Below are 26,011 nucleotides of genomic sequence, written 5' to 3'. Positions count from 1 at the left end.
GCAAACCAAATTCTATAGGAAGCTTATGAGCAATGTGATGGAGTTCTTAGGTTGGAGCAGGCCTACTACTTCATTTGAGCAGAATGACCTGAAAGGTAATTTGGACCAGGGTCCCCAAAGAGATCCAGTTTTGCCATTTCACTCTGGACTACAGAGAAGGGCCTCAGCAAATTTGGAGACACCAGAAACTGCATCTTGCAGTGAGTAAAAATGTTGCTAGAAAATACAGGCCATCCAGCAGCGACCCAGATTACTTGACAAAATATCCAACACCAGAATGTTTGGTGGTTCAGGCTGCTACATCTACCAAGCACTCAGCATACCCTTCTATCCGTCCTGATAGGGATGAGAAGAGAGAGGATGCCTGAGCGAGAAAAATATTTACTGCTGGGAGTATCGCATTAAAGGCAACTAACGCAACTTGTACCTTATCAAGGTTTACGTTTACCCTGTGGGACTGTGTAGCTATGGCGGCTGACCACTTCCCAGAAGGTGAAGAAAGAGATGGCTTCCTTACAATTATCAAGGATGTTAAGGAGGTAATGGGTGAATGTTTCCAGTCTGGTCTGGATACTGCAGACAGCATCAGCAGATCCATGGCAACTAGCACAGTGTTACGCAGATTTGCGTGGTTGAGGAAGTCCATATTTGCAACAGATGTGCAGGCTAGACTTCTCAACATGTCCTTTGATGGCTCAAGGCATTTTGGCAGCAAGGCTGATAAGAGTTTGGAAAAGCTGCACACCTGAAAAGCGGCAGCTAAATCCCTTAGCACCGCCATTAGACAGCATCAACACCCTTACTCCGGTTCATCTTCTTGGAGGGGTAAGTCCTTTCGAGTCTACTCCTTAATTGGAAGAGGAAGAAGACAAACTGGTCTAAGAGGTCAGAGAAGATTCCCTCGTGGTGGACGAGGGAGAGGTGCTAAACCACCCAAGCAGCGTCAGTTTAACCTTCATCCGCCTCAAAACCACTATGATGCCTTGACTCCGGTGGAAGGCAGACTTACTCAGCATCTGAAAGAATGGCAGGGTATTATTTCAGATGCTTGGGCACTGGAAACTCTAGCCCAAGTTTACTGCCTTCCATTTTAAAAAAAAAAAGGCCTCAGGATCATCCACCGGTGAACAACTCTTTCAAACTTCCGGATCTGCTCCTTGTGCAGGAAATGTTGACCCTGGTAGAGAAAGGTGCTATAGAACAAGTACATTTGCCGGAAAAGAACAAGGGTTGGTACTCCCCATACTTTCTAATTCCCATAAAGGACATCGGATTGCGACCCGTCTTGGACTTAAGAAACTTGAACAAGTTCCTCAGGAAGGACAAGTTCAAGAGGCTCTCCAACTATAAGAATGGATGGGGTCATTGGACCACCAGGATGCTTACTTTCATGTGCCTATTCATCACAAGCACAGAAAGTACCGGAGGTTCACTGTTGGCAGCTCTATTTATCAGTTTTGAGTGCTGCCATTCACCAAGTTGATGGCAGTGTGGCAGCGAGTCTCAGGAGAGGGGGGAATTCACGTCTACCCCTTACCTGGACGATTGGCTGATGTGGGCACATTCACCTGAACTGGCCTGGGAATATCTCAGCGTAACCTGCCACTCTCTTCACAGACTGGGCTTTTCCCTCATTTACAAGAAGTCCCACATGATACCACATTAGATCACATGATACCATAGTAGACCACATTCTGATTGTGTCGTGCCTTATGGTCACTAGCAGACCACATTCTGATTGTGTTGTGCCTTATGGTCACTAGCAGACCACATTCTGATTGTGTTGTGCCTTATGGTCACTAGCAGACCACATTCTTATTATGTTGTGCCTTAAGGTCACTAGCAGACCACATTCTGATTGTGTTGTGCCTTATGGTCACTAGCAGACCACATTCTCATTGTGTTGTGCCTTATGGTCACTAGCAGACCACATTCTGATTGTGTTGTGCCTTATGGTCACTAACAGACCACATTCTGATTGTGTTGTACCTTATGGTCACTAGTAGACCACATTCTGACTGTGCTGTGCCTTATGGTCACTAGTAGACCACATTTCGACTGTGCTGTTTCCTATGATCACTAGTTATCATTAACGTGCCTCATGCTATGCCTGCCTAATACCGCTGACCATATCACGCTAGACACTCCCCAGTTCTACCCACTTATCTGCTCCATTTAGCGGCAACGGAATCTCCTACCTATGATACTACCCCATCCTGATACTGGAATTGGAAGTATGCTAAACCTTGCAATACTGTTGTGTACCGTGGCTACTGCCATACAGTTGGACTCCAATAGCCAAGAAACCACTGGTCAGTCACAGTACCTGCCTTAGACCTTAGTCTACTAACCCCTATAAACATGGTGTAACCTAATCTCTCCAAACTCTACAAGGCCGGAGAGATAATACCCTACGCCTCTTTACCATGCGCCACGTCCAATAGAAATAACAGACTTTGCGCCAGACTAGCCAAATTACACGAACCACTGAGAAGAGCCCTTCCGGCCACCAATCTCAAAACAAATTACAAACCCAACTCTAAGCCGCCCCGTCCAAGGTCCATCTTGAACGCGAATATCACGCAACTTAACAACCATACGCCAAAGTTTGCAATATCTCTGACAAACTTAGCCGAGTAAACAAAACACCTGATGCCTCCCCTCTCAAAGGAGCGCTTCTCAATGCAAGATCACTAGTCGCACACGCCACCGATATTGCCGACTTAATCACTGAAGGGAACTTGGACTTCCTTGCAATTACGGAAACGTGGCTCCATAATGCAGCAGGACCTGCTCTTATGCTAGCTATCCCTGATGGCTACACCATAGTCAGACAAGACTGTGATAATGCCCGAGGTAGCGGTATTGCTATTATCTCTAAAACCTCTCTTGGGCTCAGACTAGTCCCCACCTTACTATCACAATCATGTGAAACTCTCACTGCCAAAATTCAGATAAATAACTTGCAATCCCTTACTATACACCTTATATATAGATGACCGGGCCCTCTTGGTACCTTTTGAGGAAGACCTGCATAATATAATTATGAATAACCTTAAACCCACCACACAACTTCTCCTATTAGGTGACTTTAACCTAGGCTTCAATGACCAAATAGATGAAAACGCTACTGAAATAGCCAATACGATCAAAGCACTAGGCCTCACCCAAAAAGTCCATAAACCTACTCACCTTAAATGGAGAATATTGGACTGGATACCGTACCTTAATTGCTCAGCCACTATTTCATCCATCCTGCCTGCAGCATGGACAGAACACTCTCTGATCTCCTTTCACTTATCCACTATAAGACCTATTCTACTGGCTCTACCACTAGCGCCACCATGCTCAACCAGAATTAAAAAAAAGTATCACGGTAGAGAAATGTATCCCTGCCATTCTGCCCACACTCAACGCACTACCTGAAAATCTTGACCCCAGCAGCCTAGTTCAGGAATTTAACAACATTATGCTCGCCACAATGGATAAAATTGCCCCTATCAAACTTAGGCCGAGCAAACCAATAGCCCACTTGAACAAATGGTTCACCCCACAACTTAAAGACCTCCGCACCTTAAAGAATAAAAGTGAAAGTAATTGGAGACTTTGCCCCTCTATTGAGAACAAAGCCAAATTAACCTCACTTTCTTCACACTACAAGAAGGAAATCTGCCAGGCAAAACGCAATTCATACGACAAGCGTATTGCTAACTCAAATTCAAGTATGAAAGAACTATTTTGCATACTCAAAGAACTAGAGTCCCCAATTATTACTCCTGATGTCTGCGCTAAGGACAAATCTTGCTGTACTGACATCCAACATGCCTTAGCAAATAAAATTGACACACTCCAGAATAAAATTCAACAAAAAAAAGAAGTTCTGAACTTACAGTACTCGCCTAACTCTCTCCTGCCTAACGAGTCACCATCGGCACACAATAATACCTTCCATTTTTCCAAAATGTCTGCCCTAGAGGTAGAAAAAATCATCCTATCTTAGAAGCCCTCGAACTGTAAAGGCGATATTTGCCCAGCACAGCTAATAAAAGATGCTGCCAGAGAACTCTCTCCATTTATAACTAAACTGATAAATGCCTCATTCGCTACAGGTACCATACCTGCTAACCTTAAACAATCCTGGGTGCTACCCCTCCTCAAGAAACAGACACTAGATCCTCTTATTCCCACCAACTACCGGCCCATTACCACGGTCCCATTACTACTAAAAATATTATTGGATAAAGCTGCTTACATTCAAATTAAAAAACACTTGGAATTGCATAAACTTCTAGGCAACAGACAATCTGGTTTCCGCCCACTACATGGAACAGAGACCGCCCTAATCGACCTAAAGTCCCAAATAGACGAGTTGAGAGACAAAGGAAGGACAGTACTCTTGCTCCTACTTGACCTCTCTGCCGCATTTGATCTAGTCAACCACAAGGTCTTAGGCCGGCACCTTGATTCTGCAGTTCACTTCTCCACGGGTGCCATCAAATGGATTGAGTCCTTCTTGAGCGAGAGAACCATTAGAGTCTTCTCCCCCTCAGCAGCTGCCGACCCCACACCCATCCTATGCAGTGTTCTACAAGGGTCCTGCCTCTCGCCTACCCTTTACAATATCTTCACTAAGCCACTGTTCGACGATCTGGACCAGCTGGGTATCACCTACACTAATTATGCAGATGATACTCAGATTCTCCTCCCACTTTCTGGGGATTACGGTACGGACACGGGCTTAGTGAGCCAAGTTTACCTTACCATCCAAGCATGGATGGCCACTCATGGCCTGTGTTTGAGCGATGATAAGACTGAACTTATAATTCTGGGTTCGCAGGCTAATATCAAAAAACTAGGCCAAGAATTCTCATCATTCAATATTAACGGCAATACCATTAAAGTTTCCAAGGAAGTAAAAGTGAAAACCCTGTCCTTTGATAAACAGGTCAAATCCCTTACCTCTGCCACGGCCTACACCTGCAAATTACTCAGAGCTTGTAAACCGTTCCTCTCTGACAATAGTTGTCTGATCCTGGCTAGAGCTCTAATACTCTCCAGAATCGACTACTGTAATGCCCTGTACAGTGGTGCAAACAAATCTACCACTCAAAAGCTCCAAACACTTCAGAATAATGCTTTAAGAGCAGCCTTAGGCATAAATAAAAAAACTCACATCTCCTCCTTGAGAAGCCAACACAAATGGCTATCTACATCCAACAAAATCCTACTAAAAACGCTTTCCCTGACTCACAAAGCCCTCAACAACGCTGACCCCAGCTACCTCATAGACAAACTCCAGAGAAGAACTTCTCTCAGACCTACCAGAATTGGGAATACTAACTGTCTGACGATTCCAAAATACAAGCTCACCACCATTGGGGACAACAGCTTTACTGTTAAGGCAGCTAAAAGCTGGAACTCACTGCCTCAGAAGCTGAGAGCAGACCAACCCTACTTAAAGTTCAGAAAAAATGTAATAAAACATATCACTGCCACGGATTCTTAGTCTCCCATCACCCTTAGAGGACCTGCCCACCTCCTTAGTGACTTGGTCATCCTGCAGTAACTGTGGACCACTGTACTAATTTTGACTTTTGCACTAGTTTCTGAAGACCTTGCGCACTGTGACCCACTCGGGAGCCCAGTATTCTACAAAGGGCCCCACGTGGCACACTTATCCTCTGTATAGTGCCTACTGTTTATTTATCTAATTTCACTGGCTATTCATTTCTTCGTCCTTTTCTGTACATTGTATATATCCTGTACTCATGTAAAAAATGTATATCTTGCTATTATGTAAATATTGTAACGTGTGTATGCGCAACTATGTAAGTCTTGCATCTCCATATTACGGCGCCCTTTTACTCACGAGTCTGGTGCGCTTAACAAATGAATGAATAAACAAACAAACAAACCATCTCAAAGACTCCAATTTATTGGAGCAGTCCTGGATGCTTCCTCAAGGCAAACCTTACCACCCGAGGTGAGATCTCAACATATTCTGCAAATGGTCACCATATTCCAGAGTCTTCCGTCCTTTGATTTGTCAAGGTTGCTCGCTCTTATGGCATCCTGTATTTTTCTGGTGGCAGAGGCTCACCTCAGAATGAGATCCCTCCAATGGGTTTTCAGGACTCAATGGTCCTAATTCTCATGCATAATATCAGACCACCTGGAAGTTCTGAGCAGGGACCTTCTGTGGTGGGCTTGCAAGGACAACATTCTCAATGGAGAATCTTTTTGGCAGCCATGTCCTGAGATAACTGTAGTGACAGACGCCTCACTCACTGGGTGGGGAGCCCATGCCAACAACCTGACAATCAGTGGTCTTTGGTGTCCATCGGAATCCAAACTACACATCAACCTTTTTGGAGCTGAGGGCAATCAGACTAGCGCTGAAGGCCTTCCTACCCTCTACGGAGAAAGAAAGTCCTGATAATGACGGACAACACAGTGGCCATGTACTTCCTCAACAAGCGAGGAGGTGTAGAGTCACTACCACTGTGCAGAGAAGCAATGCAGCTCTGGTTCTGGGCAATTCAAAAAGGAATCTCTCTATCAGCAGTTCACCTAGCCCGAGAGGAGAACACGGCGGTGGACGTTCTGAGCAGGCAGAGCATAGTCTCCCACAAGTGGGAACTAGGTCAGGAAGTCCTTCAAAAGATCTTCACTGTGTGGATCTATTTGCGACCAGTTCAAACGGAAGTGCAAACTGTTCTATTCCATGTAATTTCCCCCAAGAGGAGCTCTAGGGGACACGTTCGTAGTGGACTGGGAATTTCCACTCCTGTACATGTTTCCTGCAGTCCCTGTCATTCCTCATCAGGAGGTTGAGAAAGTTTGGGAAATCCATGATCCTAATTGCCCCTGTAAGGGTGTCCATGATTACGCTCACACCAGAATAAATACATCCCTCTAGGGAAATATGGCAAGAAGGTGATCGTGTAAGGATAACAAGTACAAAATGAGGATGGCAGCAAAGGACTCTGCTGCCTGAACGGTCTTCTCCTGTACCTCTTTCGTTCCTTCCTGCCAAAGTGGTTTTAGGCAGGGGTTTATATAGGCCTGTCTTGCCATGGTGATGTCTCTGGCGCTGGATCATGACTTCAGCCAAATCCGTCCCCCTTCCATGATAGGGATGCTCTGTTAGGCAGAAACCTGTGCAGTTGCCTCTGGGACCATTGCAAAAGATTTAAGACTACAGGTGTTTGGCAGTAAACCCACTTGGTAGCAGTCTGTACCACACAGATTCACTTGGTAGCTGTGGCTGAGCAGTCAGACTTCCCTCAAGAAGAGTTAGGCATTATACAGAGTATTCACAATAGGTCAAGAGAACACAATAGAACAAGTAAACACTGACCAGGGATTGGTGTAAAAGAGATATAATTATTTATTTGAAACCACATCTAGAAAAACACACAGGCACTAATATCAAGCAGTTCAAAAACATGGTCACTAAAAGATATACACTCCCTTCAATGATTAGTTAGACAAGTCTTAAGTAAAACAACACTTCTTTTCCGACAGCGGTGAGCGCTTAACGAAGATGGCACTCTAATCAATCGGTTTAAAAGGGAGAGAAAGGCATAGCAAAGATAGAAACAGATCCCAACACTTTCGGAAGAACACAGTAGGAGAAGAAGGCAGGTTAAAACCGTAAAGTCAAAGTTAACAAGGCCGGACCCACTTTAAGAGGTTCCGGTCGAAATGTGTCCAAGGTCACATGGTTCGAAGTGCCAAAAAGTCTTGCAATCAGTTCAGAAAGAGTTGGACCAAAAGAAAGGGACCAGTTAGATGGTCAAGGCGGCCAACCCAGTTCAGAAGGTTAAGGGATTATTATTACCTTGTAGCAATCTTTAGAAAGGGAGGCCTGGCGGACATGGTACCTTAAAGTGTTGAGAACACTCCAGCGGGGGCAGTTGTTCCTGGCAGCGGATGCAAGTCGGTGCTTCGTCCGGGGAAAGAGAGGTTCTCGTCATGGAGGAAGACAGGAGTCTGTTGCACTGCCAGGGAAGAAACCAGCCGCAGAGTTTCTCAGGTACAAGGAGCGGTCCGTTGATTCGCGGTTCAGTGGTGAGTGGCTTTCCGGCCGCTGGGGTGCTTGGCACGGGCAGTCCGACCACAAACCGATCTGGGGTGCGAAGAAAGTAAAACTGGTTGTGCCCACCAGTCAGGGGAAGAAGCCTCTCCAGCCGGGAGATCTTCTCTGTCGTCGGGAAGTGGTGAGTCGGTTCTGCAGGGCTCCACCGGTGGTGTCGTCATGGTAGGTCGGCTCCGCTTCTCCCTCGTCGGATTCTCAGGTCCTGTGGCGACTTCTGAAGTTCCAGTCCCCAAAGCCCTGCTTTTATGCAGCACACCCCCATTCACTCAGCCTAGCTGTCAATCAAACATGCAAAGTGGTGAGCCGGCCGGCTCACCACTTGGGCCAATCACACAAGAGTGCGACTTGAGTTACTAAGGCAACTCAGTCCAGGGTGCCTAAACCCCCTCCCGCTCCCCCTGTGGTACCCAGACAGAGTGGCACCACTTTTGAAGGCTTCTGTGGAGAAGCCCGCCAAAAAGTGGAACAAAGGGCTCGACTTGGGTTGGAGTCACAGAAGAGAACACAAACGCCATTTTAGAATTGAGTCTTGGCAAAAAATACCAACCGGCGAATTAATATTAATTAAATAAACCGGCGGTATGTTCGAGGCTATGAGAATTAAATAATTAAAGTTGGTAGCTCGAACAATGGGAAAATCCCATAGGAAAATATTTGCGGTCGGATATAAAAAGTAGTTTCCACTGCCACCAGCCAAAACTCGATCAGGACAGACAGAGACATGCCCCCTCGACTAACAGACCCCGGGACAATCGAATTGCCCTGACCAGTACGTCCACAATATGATGGTTTGTACCGGTTTCTGTTAATAATTTGGGACTAGTAAAGCCAATGGTGACTTTACATGCCCTGGGAGACAGTAGTCAGTCCCAGGGTATGGAGTCTATGGTGGGGTGTCATTATGACACCCCTGTGTTACGGCACGGAGGGTGCTGTGTAACCCACATAGTAAAAACACATGAGACGCTATGGAGTAAAGGACTCCATAGCCCATAAAACACATTAACAGTCAAAGGAACACCATAAATCATGTCCAAGAGTGGGAGAAAAAGAGTCTCACTCTTGGCAGGAGAAAAAAAAACAAACTCCAGAAATCCAGCAAAGCTGCTGGGGGACTCACTAGGTTAGGAAATTCAGCCTAAAGAGAGAATTCTCCCTAACATGCTCCAAAGCCTTCTTTCTTCATTGTCAGTGGTTTTATCAGGGCATGCTGTTCTACATTTTGCTAGCTATGCAAAAACACACTGCGTCTCTGCAGACTTTTACAAACCTTGAGGCCTAGCCCAAGGAAAAACGAAACGTTTGCATGAATAAACATTTTCCAGTCATTCTCTCCATGTTCCACTCATCCTGCTCACATTTTATCTGGGTCCTGTATTCTCCTCCACACTTTACTCTTATAATTTATCCCATTCTGCATTTTGTTGCACAGAACATGTGATATCTATTTTTAACCTGCATGGACCCTTGACGGACAGTGGACACCTGGTGAGTCCGTTTGTGCTGCCAGTGCTGGCCATGGTGACGAACACCACATAAGCGCCTGTGGTCAATTTTAGATCCCACAGGCCGCTTCCCTTATTGGAAGGCAAGGGGAGTTTAACTCATATACAGCACTAAGACTTTACATTGCCTGGGATCTGCATTACAAATCTATCCAGCTAATAGTTAATTTTGCCTTATATTTAGACAAGAACTACCTTCTTCAGTGCTTGCCTATGTCTGTGTATGTGATTTTGCATGAGAGAGCCTTCCCAGTGCCCCTCCTCCCCGCTAGTCCATTGTAGCGCCTTTAAAGAGGTCTTGCCTAACTCTGAAGTGCTTTGTGGTTCGGGAGAACCCTAGTTCCTTCCCAACATTCCGCCCTTTTGTTACTTCTTCTGTAATAAACTCATCCCCACCCGACATATCTACAACCCCAAAAGTATCTGTTTGAGTTTTTCTGTTTATTGTATGGCAAGGTGCATTAGAACCCCCAATTGATACCATCATCTTTGCATTACTAGGTACTACATTGACACAACATTGGAGACCCAATTGCCACGTGCAGAACAGGTCCAAGAAGAACACTAGTATTTTTACTGCTGCCCTCCGCCATGATGGGACCCAATCAAAGGCAAGTGATAGCCAATCAGTGTTCTGAACTCCACCTTCTTTCTTCATTTGAACACCTACATTGTGCACTGCCTCGATGATGTGGGATAGTGACCCATTCTCAGCATCCTCCGGGAGAACAAAAGTGCAGCAGCTGCTTCCCAACTTTTTACACACTCCTGCTTCTATGGCTGCTAACAGATGCAGCATATAGCGGTTCTGCATCGTCATGAGTCTCAAAGCATGAAGATCTACTTTGATGGTATTGAACCCATTCTCTGTATCATTGACGAGCTGGACTAGCTCCCATCGAACAATCTGAAACCACTTGGTGTTAGCAGGAGCCAAAAAAGATGAAAATAAAGTCTCTGCTGAGCTAAAAAAGTCGATACTTGTCAGGGATGCCTCTGAGCAGTGCGGAAGAGTCTTTTGAGATATAGTTCGATCTCTTCTTTCTTTTCAGCTGTTGAAATCGTTTTTTGTTTTGGCAGCATACGAAATTCGTGTGTAATCTGCAAGTCTCTCTCTACTTCTTTAGGTGCTGGAGTGGCTGTTGGCACCGTGACTGGCATTTCTTTTACCTTCAGGTGTTCTTCCAGGATTACTAGTAGTACTGAGTGCAGGATGGCCAGTGAACACTTGCCCGTCAAGAATGATGGGATGTGCAAGTAGACTTGTCGGCCACAAACCCAATAGTAATCCATCACTGCTGCCGTCCCTTTCGTCATATCGGGGATCACAGGAGTGTAGTTTCACTGTGTGTTTGTGCCAACAGAACTGTTCCTTTATTGCTAAAACAAAGTTCATAGTCCATGTCTCTATGTATTCGGACTGGCTTCTCCATTGTTGCGATCCATGTCAGCCTTGTGATGTATTGGGACCATATTTGCGCACACTTAGTCTCTACTTGGGCTATTATTTCTTTGCTGTACTCGAGCAGTCCCTCTGCCGGGTACGTCACTGTGGTATCTTGCCATTTGTTGTTGACATGCGAGTGACCTACCAAGGAAAAATATGGTGCTTGTAGACACTTGCTGTATTTTTCACTGCTATTGCATAGCGCTGGGTCTAGATCGATGCTCCTCAACTGCACGTTGTGTGCCTGGAATGTGTCCTTTATCCTACATAGTGCAAGATCTACCAGGCATTGTGCCTCTATAATTGGGACTGGACGTGGAAGTAAAACCTTAGGAGCCCCTGACGCATGCAGGATGAGTGCACACACGTAACAGCTTTCATCCATCACATTCCTTCCCACAGTACGCATATCGGAGTATCCGCTATTAGACGACTCTGAATGCTGAATGTCAGAAACAGCGTCAAAGCCCAGCTGTCATGATGCCTACCCCCGGGGACCCAGAACAAGTCCAGCAACCCCAGAAGCAGGCATCAAGTTATCCTAAGCAAGCCCAACAACCCCTGCTAGGGGCTATTTGGGTGCAGTCCTGGCGCCATAGGCGCCAGGCTCATAGTTTAAAACTTACCTGATGCAGACCATGCTGCAAACTTACCTGATGCAGACCATGCTGCAAGAGCTCCAAGCCAAAGGAGGCTTGGAAGGGACTTCTTTACTTAGGGACTATTTTTTTACTCGGGCGGGGCTGGGGAGGAATACTTACCTGGGACTACTTTGGAGGCTATTTAAAACACGCCCGAATAGCAGCACACGCTTCGCGTTATTCTGCATCCAGCAGCGTAACGCTCACCGTGCATCCAGCCTTCTGCCACGCCCGCCTCGAGTTTGGAGCTCCTAGAAAAAGGGAGAAAGAAGGAGAAAAGGTTAGAACAAGAGCAATACCTTTGATCCTTACCTGAATTCCTGTTCCTTCGCGCTGGAAGAAAGAAGTTATTTTATGCGCGTCGCCTCGCCTGCTTCAGAGCCGCGCTGAACTCATCGGCCTTCGCAGCATCTTCACATTCCACCGCATTCTGCTGCATGTTCCCGTCGCACTCCGGCACCTAAGGAGAAGACAAGAACAGCAAGGTGAGCCAAGGGAATACACAGAGGAATATTAGTTACCCCCCCCCATAGACTTACCTGATTTTTCCACCGGGGGTACTATTCCTCTTCACGGGTCGGCGCAGCTTCCACTGCATCTTTGCCGAATCCCGGCTCCTAAGAGGAAACAAAAGCACAGCAAGGTGAAACAAAGGGACTAACAAGGGGAACCCTCCTCACCACAATAGACTTACCTGATTTTACCGCCAGAGGTATTATTCCCCGAGACTTCATACTTTCTCTCAGCGCCTGAATAAGTGAGAAAGCAACAGGTTACATATTGACATTGTTTTATCGAACTGTGTTGGAAAATACAAATCCTTACCAGAATACTACCGGTTGCCACGAGGAACTCTTCATTAGGGTCAATCTGCAAGGAATCGGACAAGCGTGAAAGTCAGGCATTTGAACTCTTACAAACTTTATACTTACGGCGTCTTGCCGGGAATCTCCGAGTCAATATTGTTCTGGAACTCACCAATTCCTTCGAGCCAGTGAAGCAACTGGTTATCAACGCGCCCCTGCGCTCAAAGCAAGATGGAGAGCTCATCTTTTCAAACCATCAGGTGAGACTATAAGAGGGAACATCAAAGGTGATCTGTGGGGAGAACAGCGGGGGTGGGAGGGATTTACGCTCAACTCAACATTGAACAAAGAGTAGCATCCACCATCATCCCGAATATCTAACAGCCGCAACCATACCTGCACTATATAATATGCAAATTGTTGTACTATGTAAATCCTTTGTAATTGATGTACCTGTAAATATAAATGCGTATCTTTTGCCTGTAACCGTGTCCTTAAGCGTCCTTCTACCCACGGGTCCAGAGCGCTCTACAAATAAACTAAACAAACAAACAAACTCCACGGGTGGTTAATTCCCTTTCTCCATTTGCAGAAGAATATTCCTACGGGCCAAGCAAACAAAGCTAGGTGGGCCAGTCCAGTCCATAGTCTCGGCCCTACGTGTCACATTCGTGGAGACCGCAGCTGTCCAGTTCCGACTGACGCCTCTGTGGGAGCCAGGTGAGCGTAACACCAACCCCTTATATAAATCATACGTCAGTCGTACTTCCTGTTTTATTCATCTAAGAAAATCTGTGGGGGTGTGCAGCAAAAGTGAGACCTTGTTTGATATGATACAGCATTTATAATGCGCCTATATACAAGTGTTTCAAGGCGCGACACAGCAAGGGAGGGGATCAGAAGGAGGACAGAGACAATGATCTTACAAGGCCAGGTGACATTGACATTGCACAAATGCAGGAGAAGGGAAAAGTGCCAGGGAAAAGGGGAGGGAGGCAGTGATGTACAATGGATAAACACAATAAAAAGAAGTGCGGCCAGCAGGTGGCAGGTGCAAGGGTAAGTGCAGACAGCAAGTGTCCAAAAGTGCAGGTAGGGGGACTGTAGGGTTACAGATACAGACCCAAAGTGCAATGTTGGCCAGGAGGCAGTGCAGGTGTGCAGCTGGGCGGGCAGGGACCTGGGTCAGAAATCGGAGGGTATCCCAGTGACCAGTGCCATATCAGACAGGAAATCAGCAGGGGAGAGGAAGAGAGAATGCAGAAGCAAAGAGGAAGGTCTTGCGTGTCATGGCCATTGGAGAAGGGTCCAGGCCTTCCTCACCCCCAGGGTCCAAATGGACCTAGTCCTGGCACCTCTGGCACCAGGCTCATGGAAAAGTGTGCTTTGCATACTCTTTGCCTAGGGCACAGGCATCAGGGCCAGGCGTGGCCATAGACTATCATTGGAAAGCACGTGCAAGAGTCCCTGGGAGGGGCAAGGTGGAGCCACAAGGCGGGGCCAAAGGGAGGGGCCAGGGCCAGCCTATTTAAGGCCAACCCACCCACATGCCTCAGCTTCGCATTATTCTGCTTTCAGCAGCGTAATGCTTACCGCTGTCCTTACCTATTCTTCATCTCGTCGTGCATCCACTTGATTCCAGCTGCTCCATCGCTGAAGGCTTATTTTACCTGAATTCAGCTACTCCATCGCAGAAGACGCATCTTACCAGATTCCGGTAACTGCATCGCTGAAGGGGCACCTTACCTGATTCCAGCTACTCCATCGCTGAAGGCTTATCCTACCTGAATCCAGCTACTCCATCGCTGAAGGCGCCTCTTACCTGAATCCAGCTACTCCATTGCTGAAGGCGCTCCTTACTCGATTCCAGCCGCTCCATTGATGGCCGTGCATTTTACCTGCATCCCATCGCTATCGGAGTCTGAGCCTTTCCTCGCCTGATCCGGGGGTTCAGCAACGTGGAGCTCCACTTCCTTTCTTCATCTTCGCGGTGCCTTCATCCTGCAGCCGCGGAGCTGCTCCCGAGCCTCCAAACTCTGCTCTACGCTGCCAGTCTTCTCCTGCAAGGGAAAAAGAACACAACAGGTCAGAAACCATATAAATAACGACCGCTTGGCCGCGCCATACCTGGGTCTAGAGTTCCATTATAAAGTCCAACTTGCCAGCTAATTCGGGAGCTCGATCATCCTCAAGGGAATCCCCGGACTCACTCCACGACTCTGATTGGCCATCTTCACACCTATTGGGAAAGAGATAAGACATTGCAAGAATTACTATTAATAATCAAGGCAAAAGACATTATAAGAAAACAAACATTAATCATAACCAAAAGACTTACCTTCTAAGTGGATTGGTCGCAGCCGGTCTGGATCACCACTTCCACGGACTAGTGAAGCAACTAGCTCCACTCTACGCGCCCCTGCTACAAGAAGCAGGACGGAGAGCTCAGCGTTACAAAACCACAGGTGAGCTTGCATGGGAAAACGCTTGGCAAGAGAGGGTCAAGGGAATTCACGACACCACCACGCCATTCTCATTGCCTCTCATCTTCTCTCTGGGGCAATACCAGCGTCCAGAACAGCAGGCTCAGCAGCAGCTGGGAGAGAGAGTCTATCCAAGGGAGCCAAGTCGAGGGGGGACTCCAACGGTGCCCCAACGTCCCCACAGAGACCAGGTGAGCGTAACATTGAGGTGCTTCCGGAACCAGAGATGGTTCTCCTCAAATTTCAGAGAGGCAGGGAGGTTGTTCCAGAGGGAGGCCCCAGCCGAAGAAAGATGTCTCCCACCAACTCGTTGCTTGGAGAAGTAACTGACCCTGATGGAGTTGGAGGTGGTGGAGGGAAGGGCTCGAGTATGAAGGTATTGAGGACCCAGGTCCCAGAAGGCCTTGTGGACAATGCAGTGGATCTTGAAATTAATCCTTGCCGCAACTGGGAGCCAATGCAGAGATTTCAGTGCTGGAGAGATATGATCCCTGGGCTTCAGACCAAGGACAAGTCTCGCAGTTCTGTTCTGGATGAGTTGCAGAGGGCAGAGAGTAGAAGCAGGCCGATTTAGAAAGAGGCTGTTGCAGTAGTCCAGCCTAGAGAGAACCAGAGCTCTAGAGGCAGTGAGCTTCTGGAGGAAGGAGAGGAAAGGAAGAATACCTCCGAGGAGGTGCAGTTGGTAGTTTGACTTCTTAGAGATGTCAGAGATGGGATTAGCAAAGGAGAGCGTGGAGTCGAAGATGACCATTGATTCTTATTTATCATAGACATATTCATACCATTGATTATACATCTACTAACATTATTTTCCTTCATATGTAACTGTCCATCCCCCATTTATATGGCCACCCCATATAACAGACATTCCTTCATACAATCTGACAACCACTACCAGTGTCATACAAAACAATATAATCATTGGTCTATCAAGAAAGCTTAATACAGAATTCCTAGAACTAGTTGCATTCGGTTTATCATTATCCCTACATAACAGAGAGGTTTGAACACGTTGGTCAGGCATCCTTGCTTATCCCTTTGAAAGGAAAGAAAAAAAGTTACCAAGGGAGAGAGAAGGAGGGAGGGAACGGAAAGAGGGAGAAAAAGGGGGAGAGAAAGAGACCCTTTGCCCACCAGGGCCGACCAGGTTCTAAATAAAAAATAAAGGAGCAATAAAAAATGAAAAAAGAAAAGAAAAAAGAAAAATCAGGGGTGTGCGACTGTACACCACCCTGGCATGGATCCTTTACTAAACGTCTTTGCCATCAGTTATGTCCTTAATCTGTCAGTTGAGCTTTGCAATGTACCTTGTCTCAGGTGCTCTGTGTACATCTGAGATATGCACCCCATATTTCGTAACCACGCGGATGGTGAGAGGTGTACAGAACACCACCTCCTATGGACCTTGAAACATGGGTCTGTCCATCGACGCACAACATTTTTAATGTAGATCAGCTACCCAGGTTATAATGGTCCAGTTGTGGCAGATATGTTTGCAGTTGCTGTCCCTTCCGGTGTGTCCTGTCCTTCGCTCCTTGGTGGCGCAATCTGTCGGGAGATATATTTGATAACACGTGTTAGCGCCGTTAAATATTCCCTAAATTCCTCTCCTAGTAATGTCACTGCTTGATATGCATCTGACGCTTTCCTCACAGGGGATATGGGGGTTTGCATGCACCTGCCTGTGACTATTTCATGTGGTGATGTATGCGGAAACTGAAGAGGGCCAAGGGCAAACAGTGTACCCAGTTTTTCTTCAACGTGGAACACAATTTTGACAGTTTACTTTTCAAAAGCCCATTGATCTTTTCCACAACGTCATTAGCCAGAGGGTGGTAAATTGAGCACATTCGATGTTTCATGCCCAATAGCGCTGTGACATGCTGAAATAGCGAATTAAAGAAATGTGTGCCATTATCTGATCTCAATACTTCGCACACACCCCATCGTGGAAACAACTCGCTGACCAGGAGCCATGCTGCCCACTTTGCATTTGGGTGTGCACATGGTCCTGCCTCCACTGACCTTGAAAAGGGAAAAAATACCACAATAAGGTACTTATAATCCATTGCACCTTTCCCCATATCTGCATAATCTATATGCAGTTCACGGAACTGGCCCATAGGGTGAGGCAATGTCCATAATGTCATCCATGTGCTGACAATTTGGCATTTCTACAGGGGTGGTCACTATACACTCTAACATTGTGTCTGGGAGATAGGCTGCCAACTTTGCTGCCTGGTCAGCAGCCACGTTGCCCTTGAGATTACATCTGTGGCATTAGTATGGGCATCGCATTTGATTACTGCCACAGCGGAGGGCCATGATAAGGCTTAAATCAGTTCTTCCAACATCCTTGCATGCTGCACTGGAGAGCCACCTGTCCTCCGAAACCCTCTCCTCTTGCACCAGACAGACCTGCATGCACTGTTGTCGTGACATATGCTGAGTCTGAGTAGATGGTGACACACCATCCTTGAGAGGCTCTCAATGCCTCGATGAGAGCAACAAGTTCTGCTGCCTCAGCTGAATAGTGGATGGGTAATCTTTTCATGATCAGAACTTCATCCTCCCTCCCTTTATCACGCACCACTGCCACCCCTGTGTGGCTCCGTCCTGTCTCCTGTTCAATTGTTGATGACCCATCAGCATATAGTATATCTCCTTCCGTCAATGCTAACTTTAGATGTACCCTCATCACCCTCATATGTAGCACAGTCATGGGTTTTCAGGTCATCATCAGTGAATGCCTCTGTCAGAAATGTGCAGGATTCACCGTCCTAGACCTTACTATATGAATATGAGGTTTGGATATTATAATCTTATATGCAGAGGATCTTGAGTCGTCAAGGTCGATTTAGACTTTTCCAAAATGGCGAATAGTGAATGTTTCACAAACAAGGTAACAAGAGGACTTCATGACAATAGTGGAACCTATCTCTATTGCAAATACAACTGCTGCGAGTGCTTGTTTGCACACAAACTGTCCCTGCATGACTGAGTCGAGCGTCCCGCTATAATAAGCCAATGGCTTGTGGCCTGTTGTGCTCTTTTGAGTCAATGCTGCAGTCATGAGCCGTCTATCAGAGTGGGAAAATAAATAAAACTCCTGTGTATAATCTGGAGTTGCTAAAACTGGGGCTATGGAAATAGCTTCTTTCAAGTCTTCAAATTGTCTATTCATTCCTTCTGTTCATTCCAATTTACTGTTTTTTGTCTTCTGTCCTTCTTTGAGACTTTGTAAAACCTTCCTTGTGTAGGCTGCGTAGTCTTGGATCCATGTCCTCCAATAATTACATAAGTCCAACAACTGCTGCCTTTCCTTGACAGTATTGGGCCTAGGGGTGACGCGTACTGCTGCCACCCTATCTGGTTGTACTTTTTTCCCGTTTCCCGAGATAAGTTGCCCCAAATATAGTACCTCCTGTTGGCAGTATTGTGGCTTCTTTTTATCTGCCTTGTACCCTTTGTGAGCTAGCAATTGCAGTAATGCAATTGAATCCCTCTTTCACTGCTGTTCATTTTCACTACATACCAGCAGATCATCCACATACTGGATGATCGTGCTAGGCACCTGAATATTTCCCAAGTCGTCATGCAGCACTCTATTGAAAATACTCTGACTTTCACAGTACCCTTGAGGCAATCTCGTGTGCTAGAAAGCGCTGTTGACCATGCATAAACGAGTGAGATACCATGAATCAGGGTGGAGTGGGATTGAGAATAATGCATTCTTCAGAGCCACCACTGTAAAGTATGTTTCTGTCTTGGGAATGCTACATAGGATCGTCACAGGATTTGGAACTACCGGAAACTCCTTCCGCACCACATCATTAAGAGGACGTAGATCCTGGATCATCCTCCAACTAACCCCTGTTGCTTTCTTGACTGGGTATATGGCCATATTACACAGGGACGTGAATGGCACAAGGATCCCTTGCTCTAATAGAGCCTGAATAGTGCCTTTTATTCCTTCCTCCGCTTAACTTGACAACTGGCACTGCTGCACCCTCGGGAGTACTGCTCCTGACTTCAACCTAATCTGTACTGGGGTCACATCTCACAGTAACCCAGCGCATCACGTGGATTAACAATCCATAATTGTGCTGGCACATATCGCATGTCCTCCTAAAAAAATAAAGACTGGGTCACTCCTGCCATCAGGGGACACTGTACCGTCCTGTACTGCACCATATCATCACAGGTCCTTGCACATCTCATGACAATATTATCCCTGCCACTACCTCAGGTGGCGCCATGGGTCAGAAAATGAAATCTGTGGGCACTCGCCAACATTTTGTAGCAAATTCGAGCCACTGCTTTTACTAGTACCTTGATGACATAGACAAACATGTCTGGAACCACAGGTACGCCATGGACTACTGACTCCCTTGCCATTGCATTGATTATTACCATTGAGCTACACACATCCCTGGAGTGGAACACACTACCCTTTGATCTGTGAATGAAATAGTTACATTTAGTTTACTGAACTGATCCCTACCCAACAAGTTAACAGGGGAACTCTCTGAATATAACTAGGGGGCTTGTACTACCTTCCCTCCCACTTTTATATGCAGCTCCTCAGTGTATGGAAGCATAGAAATAGCCCCAGAGAATCCATGCGTGTCAAGAGTTTTACCTGATAATGGAAAGTTCCCCTCCATAATGCATGATTTAGTTGCACCTGAATATACCATGAATATACATTGCTTGTTTCCTATTTCTGCCTCCACCAAGGACACCTCTTCAGGGTGTGCAGTTGTCAATAGGATTGGACACGCGAGTGCTCTCTATGGGCTGTCCTAATCAGAATATGTATTTGTTCCGGGGAATGAAAAAGGGCCACCTCCTGCCATTGTAACTCCTTGGGACGGGGCGCCCGTTCTCCCTGCCATCCTGTTAAACTGTGTTCCCTCACCCTGCTGCGGTTGTTGCCCACGTTGCCCTTGCTTGTCAGCCCCGTAAGGGAGCTGATTTTGACCCCCTCGGCCAAATTGCCAGTGTCCCATTCCTTGAGCCGCTTGGAATGTCTGCCCTGGAGGTGATGGTCTATAATTAAATCTCATCCCAGGCCTGTCCCTGCATTCCCTTGCAAAATGCCACCATCTCCAGCAATGGCAGCACTGTGATGTTCCCAATCCTCTTCCCCAGGGCCCTATCCCCACAAAGCCTCCTGCTCTTAATCCTCAAAATCCCCTTCTCCCCCTTGGTGCTCCTTCATACTGCCACTGTGGGTTGGGGTACTGTCCCCCCAACCCCATTGTCCCTGTCCTCCTTCGGCGCATAGTGCCGCAATTAATCTGAGTATCTCCTATTCTTTCCCCCTGAGCCGATGCTGTCACCGGTGCTTGGACGACAACCTTATTTACTTTCTTTTCTACTAGTTTTTCCTCGTCCGTTTGCCACTTCTGGGCAGCCTCCCTGTCCCGCTCCTTGATTTTCATACAATGGTGGACTATTCTACATTGTATCTCCACCCACCCTTTGGCTTCAACTGCCACCACTTTATCTAGTGCCTTCTGGACTTCTTTTGGTAATCTCCTCTTTACGATAAAATAGAAAAATGGTACTGAATGGTCCCATTGCTCTCCTGTCTCAACTCTCCACATTTCCTGTAACCTAAGTATAAACCTAACTGGGTCCTCAGTCAGGGGTATCTGGGTACATCTTTCGTAGGGCATCCCATACCCTTGGTCTAACTTCATTAAAGGCTGCTCTATCATGTTGGTTATTTGCAAGAATTATCCCAGGGTACCCAGCCCTTACCCATATGTGCCCAGCTTGGTCTCCATCTATAGCGACAAGTAAACTCTTAAGGTCTCCTAGTGCTAAAGCTACCCCTGCTGTTTGTTTGTCAAATTCATAGATCCATTCACTGGCTCACGCTGTAAGCTGGGCAGAGCTTTAATCAAATTATTTTTGTCCATTTGAGGCCATGACACATACTGTGTTATCCCTACTCCTTTATGTATAAGAGACCTCTGCATGTCTATTTTGTTTTCAACCACTTTTTTGTATTTTTCTGATCTACAGCCATTAAATCTGTTCTATTTCTCGGTCTAGCCCTTCCCACTGCCTCCTGTGGCTGGGATGGGTTTCTCGCTGCCTCCTCGCCTCAATCTCTTTCTTGCCCGTCCTCTTCGTTATTTCTGCCACCTTGCTCTTCCCATTCATTTTGCCTTGCTGGTTTGACTTCTTGTCCCAGGGCCGTCCATACCCTCTCCCCATCATCTTTTTCAACACAAACTTTTCTCATTGCCCCAGAGTTAAATCTAACCGAAAAATCTCCTGACTTCCAATCCCCTATTTTCTGCACCGGTACCCTTATTTCTGGTGGGACTTCTGGTTCTTTTAACCTGACCAACCTTTCCTGAAACACTCTTAACTCGTTGTTCATATCTGCTTGTGATCCCCCTGGGTACACTGATGTCTACGATTGTGGATGGGTTATATGGAGGTGGAAGTGCAAAAGCTCTTAAATCCCCACCCCACCAGTTGCTGATCCTGATGATACGTCTGTCGACAAGTGGAAGCTTACAGACTGGATATGTATACCCTACTGCAGGCTTAGGTGTTACGGGGTATATTCCCTGACATTGGAATCTCTCTTTTTTGTCTTCCTGATCTTCCATATCCTCAAATACTCACCAGAGATCTAAAAATCACGTTTCTTTTTTGTAACTTCTTTGCCTTATATTTTGCTGCTAAAAATAAATTTCTTCTTGCGTGTTTCTGTAATGGGAGTCCTGTTCTGGCCAGGAGCAGGACATCCCCCCCTTCCTTTGTTTCCAACACCCATTATCTATGATATTTTTCTGTCCTGTGCATGTGTCTTGTTGGGGTTTCTTCCCCCCCATAATGCTGCGTGAGTCTCTGATGCTTCACTTAGACCTTACTGCAATGCTGCGCACGCTGCTGCTTGTTACACAAATACAGATCAACCCACTTTTTCCTCCACCCTTTTATCCCACTTTCTCTCTCTCTTCTCTCTCCCTTCTCTCTCTCTCTCTCTCTCTCTCTCTCTCTCTCTCTCTCTCTCTCTCTCTCTCTCTCTCTCTCTCTCTCTCTCTCTCTCTCTCTCTCTCTCTCTCTCTCTCTCTCTCTCACACTCTCTCTCTCTCTCTCACACTCTCTCACTCTCTCTCTCTCTCTCTCTCTCTCTCTCTCTCTCTCTCTCTCTCTCTCTCTCTCTCTCTCCCCCCCCACCCCCCCTCTTCCTCTTTTATTTTTTTACCACAAAAGACAGCTAGAGAAAATAATTGACTCAAATCCAGGCCCACTACTTATTTGCCCTTTTATCCTTGTAGTACCACCTTCTCACTGGCGCTGGATATTGACTTAAGCCAAATCCGTCCTTCTTCCATAATCGAGATGCTCTGAAGCCTTCTTTCTTCGGTGCCGGCGGTTTTGTCAGGTCATGCTGTTCTACATTTTGCTAGTTATGCAAAAACACACTGTAGCTCATGCTTTCCTCCATTTTGCTAGTTATGCAAAAACACACTTCAGCTCTGTATACTTTTACAAACGTTGAGGCCTAGCCCAAAGAAAAACTAAACATTTTCCAGTCATTTTTTCCATATTCCACTCATCCTGCTCACTTTTTATCTGGGTCCTGTAGTATCCTCCACATGGACCCTTGACGGACAGTGGATACCTGGTGATTCTGTTGTGCTGCCAGTGCTGGCCATGGTGATGAACACCACATACGCGCCTGTGGTCAATTTTAGATCCCACAGGCCACCTTCCTTCTTGGAAGGAGGGGGGAGTTTTACTCATATACATTACTAAGATTTTACAATGCCTAGGATCTGACATTACAAATCTATCCTGCTAATAGTTAATTTTGCCTTATATTTAAACAAGAACTACCTTCTTCAGTGCTTGCCTAGGTCTGTGTATGTGATTATGTTTACTTGAGAGAGCCTTCCCAGTGCCCCTCCTCCCCCCCAGTCCATTATAGCGCCTTAAAGAGGTCTTGCCTAACTCTAATGCGTTGGTTCCTTCCCAACACCCTATATTGGGTTAGAAGGACGTGGTACTCAGACCTTCTGGACATGTCCATCTGCCCTCCAATATGTCTTCCGCAAAGAGAGGACCTTCTCTCGCGAGAGGAGGGTTGGGTTCTCCATCCAAAGGTCAAGACTCTCAATCTTCACGCATGGCTTCTAAGAGGTTGAGATACATAGATTGGGACCTCCCAGATGAAGTAATGCAGATCTTGCTCTCGGCCAGAAGGCCAGCAACGAAATCTTTGTACCGCTGCCGTTGGAACAAGTTCAGCAGCTGGTGCAGTGATAAGAATGTGGATCCCTTTCTATGTGACACTCCTATGGTGCTTTTTTGTTGTTGTTACATTTGGCGAATCTGGGGCTCCAGATTGGAACAATTAAAGGTTACCTGGCAGAGCTATCTATTTTCGCTCTTCAGAGGGCGACTCATATTTTAAAATCCCTCTGATTGTTCAATTCCTAAAGGGTCTTACTAATTTATTTCCACCAGTTCCATTCAAAGTCCATGTATGGGATCTTAACCTGGTGTTAAAATTTCTAACATGCATTCCTTTTGAGCCTATACACTCATTCCTATTAAGACTGCTAACCTTGAAAATTGTTTTGCTAATTGCAGTGACTTCAGCCCGTAGGGGAAGCGAGTTGCAGGCATTTTCCTGTCAACCCCCACATACGGTTTTCTATAAAGACAAGGTTGTTCTCAGGGTGATCATGTTGCCAACTTTCTATCCACCCCCTCATCCTGGAAATGAGGAGGACAGATTACAAAGGTTGGACCCAAAAATTGCTCTGTATATATATATATATACATATATATATCTCAAGAATGTCTACATTTCGTCAAAATTATTCTTTGGCTATATAGGCCCTAAATTGGGTTTAGCTGTTTATAAATAAACCCTATCCAGATGGACCATCCTGGCTATTGGGGAATGTTACAGGTTAGCAGGCAAAGACCTGCCGGAAGTCTTGAGAGCACATTCCACAAGGGGCATGGCAACCTCTGCTGCTCTTCAGAGAGCTGTCCCAATCAAAGACATTTGTTCAGTGGCCACTTGCTCGTCTATTCACACATTTGTGAGACATTACTGTCTGCATTCATCTTCCAGTCAGGAAGGACAATTTGCAAAAGCGGCCCTTCATTCAGTCCATGACAACAGTTAAAACAAAATGTAATTCGTACTCCCACCACCAAATTATTACTGCTTTGGGAGTCTATCATAAAATGTGGAATATGTGGGAGGAACATCCAATCGAATTAACAATACCATGAGTAAGTAACTTGTTCTTCGAATGGATTGTGAATTAACTCTCCAGCTTCAGCTGCTTCAGATTTATTTTCGACAGGAGGCGCTGTGTGCTGTCTGGTCGAGTTGATGTCCCTCGAGGGCCTCCGTTCAACTGTCGACGTCACCATCAGTATAAGTAGCGCACGTGGTGCCTATTGGCTTCAGTTTGGTTTTTCCCCTCCTGAAGAGGAATTATCAGGCGTACCATAGCCGTAGGCTCCAAGAAGGTGTAAAGTGTAAGAACACGTAAATTCTGTGGCGGGGTAGGATGGGAGGTGCGATGAGGAATACACTTTGCTATGCACTTCTATCTTGGGGGCTTCAGGAGTCCTCTAGGTTGATGTTAGAGCAATCGCCTCAGAATTCATAAAAAAGCAGTTTGTGGCTCACAGCATCAGTCAACACGAGTGCTGCAACAGATCTGCAATTAAAGTGAAGGAAGTCACCAAACATTAGGTGTTTACTACCTGGAAATTTCAGAATGGAGTACAATACGAACATCTTGATCCAGCTCTTAAGTGCCCCCACATTCTCAAAAATGCATGTTAGTGTGCACCAAACCAAAGTAAAATGTGGCCCATTTTATACCCAACTAGGTCAGAATTGGCACAGTGCTACATCTGCAGCATGGTTCTTTTGCTAATGTTTTAATTCTAAAGGCGGTAAATGACTTCTGTCCTTAAACATGTTTTTTGCCTGATGAACTGCATTCTTGCTGTCTGATATACCCTGTACTTAGAATTAGCCTAATTGCTGCGTTATTTTTTTTAATATCATTAAAGGTGAGCGTGTTAATGGCTTAGCCACCGCATAATTAAAATCTCTTTATGCGCACTCCAGTTAGATTCACTGAAGCATTCCTCATCAAGCTCTGTGCCATAATGTATAGTTTCTAATGAAATACTAATGCTGCTTGTAAAATGTAATTTTGCTTGCATCCAGCCAAGTAAGCATAGCCATGCGGATTGTCCCATATTCATTGGGATTCTTTTTTTCATAGCCCATTAATGAGCTACAGACATCCTTACTCCGGTTCATTTCACATCAGCTAATACTACATGATTTTCTATTTACCGGCAAGTACATTTAATGAAAACTCTTATAGGCACAGGGAAGCCATGGCCTTAGATTAGATTGTTTCTATTTCATGCTTGAAAAGACCAGTGATTGGCTGGGTGGGAAACACATTTCAGTATTGTTGATTCCGCAACTTGGTTCATCAGTATGCCTGATGAAAAGTATAGTTTCCATAATGGAGTTCTTGCGTATGGACCACTAGAGCTCTTCTACATGAGGCACATGGAGTCACTGCCTACATCTGCCATCTGTGCTGTCCTTCCATCCAGTGGACATTATTTCCCAGAGTCAGTGGAAGCACCTGCAGCTGAAGACTGGCCAAGGGTTTGTGCTGCCTGCCAACCTTAACAGACAGGCCCTGCTTTCATCTGCTGAACCTGTTCCAGCAATTGCAGACTTCAGGCCAGAAAGATACAAGAGACTACATCTCCCAGCAGCACAGGGAATGGCACACGCTAGGCACACGTCATTTTAGGCTCCAGGGACTGCCCTTGTTTTTGTTATGTTCTGATGAATAGGTTGCGCAGCACCGACTGCGTAGCCATGGACTGCATTGAGAGGTATTTACTGTAAGACACTGCTCGATGTGGTTGTAAGCTTTGTTGATGAGCAAATCATCACCCTAATGATAATTGTGTTTCCATAGATAG

General features: G+C 46.1%; 1 protein-coding gene across 1 annotated transcript in view; it reads left to right on the top strand.

Annotated features, from left to right (window-relative positions):
* The window catches only part of C5PH8orf48 (chromosome 5p C8orf48 homolog), a 445,712-nt gene that overhangs the window by 150,816 nt on the left and 268,885 nt on the right, over nucleotides 1-26,011 (top strand). The gene's annotated exons all lie outside the window — the stretch shown is intronic.

This window comes from Ambystoma mexicanum, chromosome 5p (assembly GCF_040938575.1).
Source record: "Ambystoma mexicanum isolate Mex_15411 chromosome 5p, UKY_AmexF1_1, whole genome shotgun sequence".
NCBI classification, from domain to species: domain Eukaryota; kingdom Metazoa; phylum Chordata; class Amphibia; order Caudata; family Ambystomatidae; genus Ambystoma; species Ambystoma mexicanum.
This window is presented reverse-complemented; position numbering and strand designations above follow the sequence as displayed.